This window comes from Belonocnema kinseyi, chromosome 7 (genome assembly GCF_010883055.1).
Source record: "Belonocnema kinseyi isolate 2016_QV_RU_SX_M_011 chromosome 7, B_treatae_v1, whole genome shotgun sequence".
NCBI lineage: Eukaryota > Metazoa > Arthropoda > Insecta > Hymenoptera > Cynipidae > Belonocnema > Belonocnema kinseyi.
Window position 1 is genome coordinate 140,444,304 of NC_046663.1, and position 13,622 is coordinate 140,457,925.

Here is a 13,622-nt window from a genome sequence, read left to right on the forward strand (position 1 = left end):
AACCTGTAATCCCTTTAGTTGCATAAAGAAGTTATAATACCGCGATTACACTTAAATCAATAAGCTAATTTAATCTCAATTTTATTCAGTTTTATTTATTTAATTTTATTTCAGTTCAGTAATTCTTTGCTAAGATTTTCAACGTCAAAGCCATAGTTCAGTGAGTTATTAGGACCACATTTTACAATTTCAATCTATATTTCTTTGCTTTAAGAATTGCTTTCTTTATATACAAACAAAACATTTCATTAAACTGAAATTTTTTTCGGACAGATTCTGCTATACCATTTCTTTGAATCAAGGATATTTTCTTTGATTGAAATAAGTGTTTTTTTTTATTATATTCTTCCTATAGTTACAATTTGTAAGTTAACAGAAGAAGAGAGAGCGATTCAACCCCGGAAACGATATTTATTGAGCTTCACCTTTGCAAAGAATGGAGGAGCAGAATAGGACGGTAGCTTTTTTGGTACAGGGTATACACAATAGTATTGGGTCCCCACGGATACAATGGCGTGCTGACGTGTTTATATAGCTGCTGCTGTTGCTCCCGTCGTCATTGGCCTGAGATGGGAGCGTGTAATTTAGTTATATATCAGTTTGTTACAATTTGGAATTTCGTTTGTCCTGCCACATTAAAGCATGTAACCTGTGTTTACCCAGCACCTATAATCGACTAGTAAACGCGTTTATTTAGGTCTGACAGAGATTCACGTTGCCGGATGCCAGCTTCTTATTCGCTTTTCGTCCTTATACATTTTTTAAAAAGAATTTTTCAGCAGTTCACCGTTACGTTATCCGAGCAACATAATGCAGAGGTAGTTTCAGTGATATTCTTCATTCTGCACAAAAATAATAATAATATTATTAATAATCATTATCAATTTTTTAAATAAGTGCTTATAGTAATCAAACTGTAGATTTTTGTAAAAGCACGTCATCAGTCACTTGACTGAGTCCATGGCTATACACTATATTACATTTTATACATAAAACAAGCGAACGCGTTCTTGTGTTGTCAAGTGCCACCCGCCCGACGATTTATTTTCCTCTGCAGTGGAATTACAAAATTTTTGTAAAATTTCCATTGCTATGCATTTTTACACATTCTATGTGAATTGCATTACAGTACATTTTTTGATTTTTTTTTTCAACCACTTTTTTTACAGTGTAGTTCAATTTAAAAGGTTGCATATATGAAAGACACTACAAACAATTGGGAGAAAAATCTATTCAATCAGATGAAATATCACATATTTCATATAACATGATGATATATAGGACTTTAATATAATCTTCCCATCTTTTCTCTTTTTTTAAGAATTTACGTACAAATTTAAAATAATTTACATTTAAGCTTGTTTTAAATTTTAAGTTCAATTGTCATCTTCTTAAATCATGATATTCCTTGTTTAAAATGCGCAGTTCTAAAAGCTTCTATTGAAAAATTTTCCATTTTTAAGCAGAGTTTAAAAAAATTCAGTTCTCACTATATCAATAATTAAAAATTGAATGGGGTTGAAATTGAAAGTTTGGGATAAAAAGCGTTTTCAGTTGATCAACTTTTCATCAATTAATATTTTTAAATCGAACTATACATTAAGTATTATAACGTTAACAATAATTAATTTGCCAAGTCGACTCTGAAACCGTTCAAAAAATGTAAGTGTCAAAATGATTCAATTTATAATTTTATTCAAATACAGTTTCAAATATTTCATTTTCAACCTATCAAAATAAAAAATAAATTAATAGGAAAAAAGAACAATCATTCAATTAGTAGCAATATTTGACTATGCATATTAAATGAGCAATTATAAATCAAATGTTTAAAACTGGACATTTTTAAATAGAAAGCTTTGACTCATCGAAATTCCAAAGAGGTAACAGCTTGTAACATTACTATTTTAATTATTTTTACTTAGAAATAGTTTAGTTTTCAAATGAAATAATAAAATTTTGATGTATAAATTTTAATTTAACATTTAGTACACTGTTATAAATATCTGGTTGGATTTTCATCCACATGTGGTTGAATTTTTTTGCAATTTCGGTTGTTGAAATTCTAACTATGCGTGAATGAAAAATCAGCACATGTAATTGAAATTTCAGTAAAGCGAAACAAATTTCATTCGGCGCAGATAGTGAATTTCAAAGCAAGTATACTTTTGCAGGGAAATGAATAGTTTTCATTAACTGTACCACAAGAAATCTGATAAGGAATCATGTGTAATTTCGTAAGTTTTTGTCGTGAGATCCATAATATTAATACAGTGCATATAAAATTCAGAAAAATAAGGAGCTTTAAAAAAAAGCAAATGGTACATTGGAATTGAATTACCATAATAAATTTTGCGTCCGTAGTTTATACCAACTTTTCGATACCCGTTTTTGTAATCATAACCGAAAAAAGCATACAGCAGTTACCCGTGCAGAAATTTCCCCATCTTTGCCTATTTGAAGTCGGCTTCCGATGGGGCCCTTATCAGAATATCTAGTATGGAAAAAACTGTTTGGGGCCCTGTCAGGTTCCAGTGAAGAATTCCATGCTTTGTAAAGGTATGGCAAATCTATCTGTATCTAATGGGGCCCCGACCAGAGAACTCCTAAAATCTTATATCCCCTAAAATGTGATATTGAGGTTGTTGAAGGTTTCAGTATGCAAAAATAATGTTTTTATGAGTATTTAAACTCGTTATTCTCGAAAACTTGATTTAGGGCACTAATGAATATTTTCTTCGGAGCCAGGTAGATATTCATCAGTTAAAGCTAAAGAGCTTATGTCACTTATCTTTAGCAAAAATTACATTCTAGATTAAGGTTGAAGTTTTCATAAAAAATTTAATGTTCTGTCATTGTAAAAAGTTGTAAAGTAGTCTACAATGGGAAAAAACACAATATTATACGAAGAAAAATTGCAGTCGATCAAATTGATTTACTTAAAAATGATTTTATTGATATTCATGTTAACAGTTTGTATATTTTACATTTAAATAATTTCATTTAATAATAAATATTTAATTAGAAATAGAGTGTTTAAAATTTGTTTTTTTTTAAAACTTTTTTAAGCTTTAGGACTAAGGTTATGAGGATGGCTTTTTCATCGAGTTTCAACTTGTCGGTTTAGCGCAGTGGTTAAGACTCCCGACTGTTAGAGTGTTAGGCGACAGATTTAGGTATAGCTATGTAAGTTCGATACCCCGTAGCGTTAGAAATTTTATTTGTTATATAATGTTTAAAAATGTAATATATGTATTCACTCTAAACAGGACCATTAATACTTAAAGTAAAAATACTCGCAATTAATTAATAATTATTTTCTAAATACCTTTTTTGTCGTGTTAAAATTAACCAAAATTTTAAAGTGAGATATCAATTTTTGAAATTATAAATGATATTTGGATTGGTTCTAGATGTGACTCAAACTTGTTTTCCCATCTATAGCCCGACCAGAGGTAGGGAAAACTAGTCAGAACCCCACTAGAGCCCTTCGAAATTTCTGCATGGGTAGTATCGATAGTATGAATAAAATTTTCTCATTGTGATCATATTCTTTCAACGTACCTTTTGTTTTTCTTCTTTAAAGCTGCTTTTTTCCTAAATATTATATGTTTGTTCTTTGTTAATTTAATGGATCTCACGATACAAACAAGGAGTCATGGGACTTTGTCACATTGGTGCCTGGCGTAGCTAGAAGTACATGGCGCATGGGTATATGCGCATACGTCTTCATTATTTTTAAACTAAATTTGATTGAATTTTATTTTAATTATCTGAATGAATGAGATTTTAACCACGAAAGTGATAGAAAAGTGGTTGAATGTTCAAGATATTTCTGACATTGTAGTCGATTTATAAAAAAAAATCGAATAATTTCAAGAGATTTTTTGCTAAGAGAAGTTTTGAAAACATTTATAATAAATGTAAATATTGAAATGGTTTTAAATAATTAAAAAAAAAAAGTAAATCTTTTCAGGTTTGGAACAAAAAATTTGGAATCTTTTTAAGAATTGTGAAAGGTTTTATAAGGATAAAAAAAGTTTTTACGATTCCTAGGAAAACAAAAAAGTACTTTTTATTTGGACAAATTAATTTTAGTAATTATTTTAAAATATTTTAAAAGATATTCAGAATGGTCAAAAAATCATGTTTTTCATATTGAGCAAAAAATGTTAATTTTTTAAACAATTTTTATAAACAAATGCACATTTTAACCATTTTTTCATGAAGAAAATTGATTTTTTTTGGAATCAACTTGAAATGTTTTTCCAAATTCACCTTGCGATCATATTTTGCATAGTGACCTGTACAAAGTAAATATTTAAACAATATTTATAAACAAATGCACATTTTACTCATTTTTTATGAATCGCATTGATGTTTTTTTGCGGAATTAATACGAAATTTCTTGCTACCATATTTTTTATAATGACCTGATATGCACCACGGGGAGGTTCCTCAAACGAACTTTGCATATCATGTGGCCCTGAAAAAGTCAGGATTATTTGGACAAAGAAGACTCCTTCATCTGTCAATTTTTATAGGAAAATTAAACTAAGTATCCCTTAAGAAACTGATTACTTTATGCAGAAATAATACATCTATCACATAGAGCTGCTGGAAAAAGATCGTACCTATTCCATGGGTTTCAGTGGAATGAGTGTTGATATCACCTTTGACTTGATGTGTACGATGGTTGATGAAACGGTGTATAATATTCTTACTGGACAGAAAGCATCTTCTTGCTGCAATATTTGTGGAGTTTGATCAAAACATGTTAACAAGTTACCATATGTAGCTACACTGTTAAAAATTTGAGGAGTAAATGGCTAGCGGAGTCGAGAGTATAAAATCGACTCAGTATCGAATACATTCAACTCCGCATATTTTAATCCAGAGTAAAATAGAATGATTGAAAGGTTCTCTAGTACATTCAGAGTAAATATAATTAATTCGCACCGCACAGAAACAAAATCTTAACCCAGGCTCAATCTAGAGTTAAAGAGTCGTGCGGGACTGCTTACGGAGTTTATGTTCGGAGCTACGTTCCCAGTAAACTTGCAAACAGGAGTTGTTCGCCACATCATGGCCGCAAGTCAACACGTGAGATATTCCGAACTCGAAAACACGAAAATTCTAAAATTCAGAATTCTAGATGGTGGCGTTTCGTGTCTGTGCAATATATTATGGAAACCAGACAAAGTGACAAAGAGGGTCAAAATTTTATATGAATCGGAATTGGGACACGAAAAAATCATATAGATGCCGGTGTGTGAACCTGCATTGATAAATTAATTGATGAGTTACGCAACTAAAATTAAACAATCACAAACTTCTTAATACCAGAAAATCATTCATTATCAATTTTTTATTTTCCTTGCCTAATTAAAGTTAATAAAATTAATTAGTTGAAGGAATTCATACTTACATATAATATTAATAAATATTGTTGTCATCAAATCTGTTCAGATTACTTGAGTCTATTTTTAAATATTAAATACTCCCTTTAATACTCCCTTCAGCGTTCCTTTTTAGCGATATTTAGTCCTTAAAATCAACCCCTGGTGGTGTCGTGGTACAAATATAGGGTCAGAACAGAGTTGATTGAAATAATTCTGGACAGTGTAGTTAGGGAGTTTTTGTGTAGTTACATTTTATCTCGTCTTCTTCTACTCCGCTTGCCTTTTATTCAAAACGGTGGGACTTTTATAGGGTATGCTTTGGAGTTGATTTTAACTCCGCTTTTTTAACAGTGTAAATTTGTATGCAATGAGGCATACATATTTGTTCTCAGTCTTTAAAATTTTGGAAAATGCAAATCGTTTTCTGAATAATGTATTTCATATTGTTATTATTATCGAATAAACAATAGAGTTTCCTCATTGCAACATGATAGCAAAGAGTGTTTCTCAAGAAATTTCGAATTAATTCCGCTGAAAAAATCAATCCTATTCATGAAAAAATGGACAAAATTTACATTTCTTTATAAAAATTGTTTGAAAAATAAACATGTTTTGGTCACTATGAAAAATATGACCTCAAGGTGTTTTCGGAAAGACATTTTAGGTTTATTCCGCGAAAAAAATCAATCCTATTCGAAACAATTACTTTTGTTAATATCAATAGTTTTAAGTAAAAAAGGCCAGAATACAGTGTTCAAAGGTCGATTTCATGAAGAATCAATATTTTTGGTTTCAAGGGTAGTTTTCAGGTACTCGTGGGGGTGTGTAGGAGTGTCAAACCCGTATGTCTGATACGTAATACTCTTCTTTGGATAATGCTCTACACTCTACCGGTCCCTTTACTTTCCGTCACATTTTTCAAACCCTAAAAAATTATTACAAAAACTCAAAAAAGTGATTTTTCCCCATGAATTTTGCATGGGAAACTTCAAGTCAAAACCGGAACCTGTTGAAATAAAAAAAATAAAAATTAGGGAATTTCTTTTTTCGGATTTGGAAAGAAATGGGAAAAGGGGGGGGGGTCGTTACCCTCTAAAACAAATTTTAATCCACCCTTATACAACCATAAGAATAATTTTACGCATTCAAGTTTACATTGCTTTCTTTTAAGTTATCGAAAAAAACTTCTTAAGTAATTACAAACTGTTGAAACAAGTACAAATGTATTAAACATATTTATTAAAGGTTTAAAAATTATACAATTATTCATGTATGGGTATGTGTAAATATACAAAGGTGTGAAAATCTGCAATTGAACAATGCCGTTACATGTTTGACAAACATCAATTGTAATAATTTTGTAAATTTTTATTTGAATAAAATATTGACCACTAATATCTTGAACCTCAATTTTTGTTTTAATTAAATACGCAGATTTATTAAGGCTTATTATTCGCAGTTATTTAGTAAGACTTCTTAATTAGTACTATTCAACAGAATACTGATTATTCAGATAGAGAGAGTAGTGAAAAGAAAATTAATAAACTACAATTGTGCCCTCCCAGAAGATGTGCAAGTTTGTTATCAATCACTGTTTTATCTGACTCGAAGTTTTTGATTCCTTCGTAAAAAATAGCATTAAATATAACAGAATAAAACATTGGACTGTGCAACTCGCTAGATTTATCCTTTTGACTTTCTCTCGATAAAAAGAACGTTTCTGTTTCTAAGCCATAAAAGATAATCGCAACAACTGTTTGAATTTATTCAAATCGTCGAAGTTATTCGAAGTTGATGAGACTTCTTAATCAGTACTTTTTAATTGAATACTCATTATTCAGACTGAGGGAGTAGATGTCAAGTTTTCGGCAAAGGGTACATTTTTGTATATAGTTCAATGTTTTAATAATTACTGTAAATATTAACCGATTTTCAGGAATCTTTTTATCAATTTCTTCAAATTATGCTGATAAACTAATTCAGCTAATTAACACTGAATCAAACCATAACTTCCTGAGTTCAGTTTTTTTAACTGGTCTGTATCTCATAAGTATGAAAGAGTCATGATTTACGAGTAATTCACAGCGCTCCAGGGAGTCTGCCTCGTGAGTTTTGCGAGGGTCGATGAAGAGTGCCTCGAGAATCCACATACGGCTACACTGAGTGTCACTGAAATTTTCCTCCATTGTTCTGTCCCTTTTTATTGTCAAACAAAATATAAACATCTCTCCAAAAACCGGCACTGTCGCCGCCGAGGTACCAATATTTAGATGACGTATGCAAGAAATCAGACAAGAATATTCAAAATTGAGGACAGAATCTTACATTCCTTTTTAGAAATCTAATAAATCCCCTTAAGAATTACACTGTAGGTCGATTTTCATCCAAAAAATCTGCCCGTTTCGCGGGCTCATTCTCATCGTGCTCTAGGCGCGCGGCTCGCTTCTCTTGCAAGTTTGAGCACGCCTATGGCGCCTGATGGTTGAATTTCGCGCTTCGAGCTCGATGATGGGTTACCTCGCGCTTCGCTCTCGGATATTTATTGTTTGCATTTGGAATGCTTGAATAAAACTTTATCAAAAAGATCTCTTTTAGATGGCAGTATTTATATGCGTCTTCATATTCTGAATTGTCTACTTAATTGAGTATAGTCAAAGATTAAGTTTCTCAAAGGTCTGTAGGGTTTGAGGTACACATTCTCATCGTGACACTTGCGCTGCGCGCTCGATTTCCGGCAGACATTTGTAAACAGGTTTTGTTGAATCTTTTTTTTTTCGTAACTTTCGTCGCTGTTCCATATTTTTTTATTTCATTTTTTTATTTTCAATGTTATTTTTCACAAATAAAACAAAAAGTACGCATCCTATCAAGAAGTGATTCTTAACGAAATTGTAGATCTTGTTTGGGATAACAATTTTTGTTCATTCATCTTTTTTCGTATTCTACATAGTTTGTCTATAAAATGGAAATTTTCATTTTTCATTATTTTTTGTACAATCAAAATTTGAATTTTTGATTTTAAAAAAAAATCCAAAACTTTGTTATGATAATCTTGTAGAGCTTTAAAAAAGAAATGTTTTTTTTTTCTGCTGAATTTTTATATCGTGCGTTTTTTGGCTTAAAATTTTGATTTTCGGTTGATTTAAAAAATTGTGAAAACGCTATTACTCTGAGAATTTTATTTTTAGCGGAAAAAGTCATTGTAATAAATTGTTTGTTCTTTTTAATACTAAAAATATCAGTACATAGAATTTTAAAATTCAGAAAAAATGGTCACAAAAATTTTCAAAATGTGCTCACTTTTTGAATTTCTATAAAAAATTTCTGGTTAACGAACTCGCCCTTTCTTACAAGACCTAAAAAAAGTGTGCTGAAGATGGATTTGATGCGTTCATTTTTTCGAGAGGGATCGTGTTTACGGACGGGCGGACGGCCGGACGGACAGACAAACAGACAGACCCCATTGTAAAAACTTGATTTTCGGCTTCAGGGGGTCTCGAAACGTGGAGATCCGTTGAAAAACTGTGATATCAAATTCCGGACAATTCTAATACTTTTTCAATCATAAATGATGATAATGCAAAAAGGTGTTTTTTGACACACTGTGCGACGTCCGCAGGTACACTTGCCGCGCTCAAGTTGCACGAACGCTTTCGACAAAATTCGAGATTGCTCGCACATACTCGGCAACATAATGAAATAGCACTATACAAAAATTGAGACATTAGTCTTAATTTCGATAATAGGTCGCAGTTTAGTAAGCGCCATATCACTTTTTATTACGATTAATCTTTAACATACAGATTGATAACATTTCGTATTCAAAATACTAATTTTCGTACTGAAGCTTATTAAACACTATTATGAAAATGTCCAATTTCAGTATTTTAATATGAATAACTCAAACGGTTCAACATTTTTTCCGTGTTTTGATATACACCTATACTAAACTTTGATTCATTTTTATCATTTATTTAAATGGAAGGTCTATTAGTGTATAAATACAGTGTAAAAGCACCGAAATTGAATTTAGAGCTATAGTTACCTATAACGTAAAGTAGATGTATGTTAACCTATTTCAATTAAAAAGTTTTTAGATTCAATAGAAGGAAATGAAACAAGAAATTTTGTAATAGGATTGAATTAAATCAGGAGCATGGATACTTCTGATAACCATAAATGTCAGAGGGTTCGCTTTTATCAATTATAGGCTTATAAGGGAGTTCTAAAAATTTCGAGAGAACAGGAGACAGAAGAGATCTTGCATCGCTGCTCATATCTTGATCCTCTCTGTGTACATAGCTTAGTTTAGTACAGAGTTAAACCAATTTAATTCATAATCTTAGGCTAAGCGCGGATCTGTGGCTTAGTATTGATGGTGTTTGCTACCACCAGGAGGTTTATCTGTTTCTTACAAACTCGACGCCAGGTATGCCGGCAAGCTGTTTGCTAATTCAGTAAAGGGAAAGAACTGGATTCTTATTTTAAAATAATAATATGAAACAGATATGCATGTAATGATTTCCTTCATATGCACACTCATAGAAATTTAGTTACAGAATACGTTACAACCAATATTACATTTCGGTATAATCTTTTACAATTTAGGAAAATCAGGCATGCATATCAAAAAGTAATATAGTATCTTATAATGATCTATGAAAAATGTACTTTGAAAAATTAATACGAATGCTACATAACTTGTAAAAGAATTATGATATTTAAAATTCACTATACTAAATGCAAGTAGGAAAATAATATCAAATATTGGAAGTATTGGAATAATTCTTTCACATTTTAAAAGAGAGGATTCTGAAATTTCTTGAAGTTTATACTAAAAATTATGAGACATTCGAAATGAATGTGACAGACGAAAATACAAAAAGGACAAGTTCGTCAACCCGCCGTGAATCTCCGTCAACTTACACTGCAGAATTATAGCACATAAGTACGCCCATTATCATTATTAGTATTGGTATAAATCACACTGTAGAACACACTTTCGCTGAGGTAACTAACTTAACCTTTACTTATATATGCATAGTACGCATACATATTAATATAAGACACACATTGCACGCAAATCATGCTGAGTAAAGGAGTTTGAAGATTCCTTATATACTAAGTGGTAACATTTTTTGGAATTGTGAGAAACGACATGGTGCTTAATAACTCAACTTCGAAACATTCAAAATTGAAAAAAACAGGAAAATATTCTGTTTTATTTGGGTCAAAATTGGGATTGAATTTAATTCAAAACTTTATATAGTTTTTGCGTTCTTTTTCAATCACACGTGTTCATACATGAATCTTGATCAGTTTAGCGTGAAACTTGAAATTCTCCGATTCTTAACGTGAGCGCTCAGCTATATGAGGTACAGTCGGCGGATTCGGCTAAGCTCGGGAGATTATTATCGGATCTTTACGAATTTTTTGATATAGTGATTTGAAATATCCTCGACTGAAGCTTACAGTTTCTGTTAGCGTCTACCAAATAAAATAAAAAGTACCTCTTATTTCTTTTCACTTTCTCATTGACTATATTAATTTGTAGAATATTGGTATTAACTTATGTACCTCAAACTATTAATTTCTGTAAGTGATTTTATATTATTTGATAATATCATCATCAATCTTATTTATTATGCGTTTTAATACATAAAATATCAATCTTTGCTGTTGAATATACAAATTCTTAATTGTTCTCTAGATGTTAAGTTTTCAGATGCTAATTGTCAAGTTTTATAAGTACCCCAACAATAATTTTTATATTTACACGATTTCCTAAAATCGTAATAGATTACCCGTGTAGAAATTTTCCCGGTTGGCCCTAATACAACAAAGTTTCTGGTCGGATTACCCGGCCCGACTACCCCTGGCTGGGTTTCATGGTCAAGAACTGGACAAGATCCGGTCGGGCCACATTTTTCTCGAATCACGTAGTCCGGAGCCGGCCGGTTACTGGCCGGGCCAACCCTGGTTATATCCCATGGACGGGAGCCAGCCGGGCACTGGTCAGGTTAATGTTTTTGTAGAAATTACACGTTTTGAAAAAGCCGTGATATTATCAAAGACGTAATTATGGATGATAGACGAATTATTATTTGAAAATTATAATTCAAACATTTATTAGATCAGTGAAAAAGAAATGCGCTTTTTTAAATTCTTTAAAAAAACATCAAATTTTTTCGAATGATTTAACTTTTTTAATTAAACTGTTATCGATTCTGGTATGTGCAACCACACAAATGTTACTATTTTGAAAAACTTCTCTATTTTCAGAAAATATTTAGCATGTACACTTTCAAATTTACAGCAATATATAGCGTCTACTGCGTCTGGTGTCTGCAGACACTCAGTAATTTTTATTTTCGCATCTGGAACGAGGATGCTTTTTGCACTCACTTCGCATCGTCTCTTCGAATTTCGCAAACAAAATCGAGACTCGCGATTAAAATCAACCTTATTTCAGCAATAAGTTTGAAAACCCAACTTAGTGCGCGAATAATTATTATTTTTAATTAAAATATACTGTTGTGTATACAGTTTTTCCTTTCTTTCTTCCAAACCTTAAATCATCACGTCGTTTCCAAATTTTTACGGGATTATGTCATCTGGGAACGAAATTCTACTCCAATCTTCTTTGCAGAATTAGTTCACTTGATTTGACTTTTAGAGTTCACCGTAATCTTTACAATGAGCCTTAAAAGTCAAAGTAAGTCACCAATTTCTCGCCTGAAGCAACATTTTTTAACCGGATTGTGGCCGGATTACTCGACCGGATCCCGGTCGGTATTGAAGCTGGGATCCGACTAGTTTACCCTGACGTTTTTGGTCGGATCCCGGCCGAATTTCACGACCAGCACCCGAATGAAGCTGGGGCAATCCGGCCGGGACCCGGTCGGATCCCTGATTGGATTTATACACGGGTATATCAATTATAAATATTGAAACAGCAAGTATTGTTATAAAATTTTTTTTAGTGAAACGTTTTCTACAGGATTTTCAACTACTTACGTGATAGTCACAGTTAGTAGGACAAAATTCAATAATTATATATGTACATTTTAAATTATATGTAAAGTAATGTCAAGACAAAAAGTTTTCAAAATTTCAAACCCCTGTATCCATAATAGAAATATTTGGTAATTGAGAGTAGACTAGCCCGGGTAAAAATATTTGTTCTCGAGATTTCTGTTAACTATGAACCCCACCGGCAGGGCCTGTCATTTCCAGGAATCAGGTAGCTAGACTAGGATAAAAGAGTGCAAATCTGCTGAGGATTACTATTTTACAAACGATACAACTTGTAATTTTGTAATAAGTAATCTTGAAATAAGAAATTCTGAATCTATATGTCTCAAAAACTACAGGCATATTGTAATAGGGTATGAAATGAATAAGCAACAATTACAATAAATCTCTATTTATTACTATACCTCTAATCCGAGAGGGACGCGCGAGCCGACATGCTCATTGTATCAGCGCAGAGGACCAACTAACTGATAACTAACAGCAAGGCACAAAGGGCACCATACGCACACAGACCCACACTACCAGTCACTCAAGTGTAATTTAATACCCGTGCATATATAGCTATACTTACTAGGTATGATTTTTTTATATTCCAACACGCCCCCTCGAAAATTATATCTAGTAACAAATTACAAAATAGTTATAGTTTAATGGTTACATTCAAATTCTTTCACAATCGATTACAGTGGTACTAAATAATTATGAAAATTACAATATGACAGATTACATTTCCAAACCTAACTTTGGACGCAAATACAAAAATTCTGTGGGTCCTAAAGGTTTTGTGAGAATATCGGCCGGCTGCTCTTTAGAATCAATCTTTACCAATTTAACATTACCTCCCTCGATCTGTTCACGAGAATAATGATATTTTATATCAACATGCTTTGCCAATTTATGACTTTGGCCTTTTGCTATCGAAATACAACCATTATTATCCTCATGTATCGGAATGCTGTCATTTACATAAAAATTCATAGTATTCGACAGTGACTTATTCCACAACGCTTCTTTCACTGCCTCATACAAAGCCATATACTCAGCCGTAGTGGATGAGCCAGCGACTGATCGTTGCTTTCTAGCGTTCCAGCAAATAGTACATTTATCATAAAGTTTGAACAGATAACCCGTCGTACTTCTCCTAGTAGTTTTATCGCCAGCCCAGTCAGAATCTACATAGCCCGT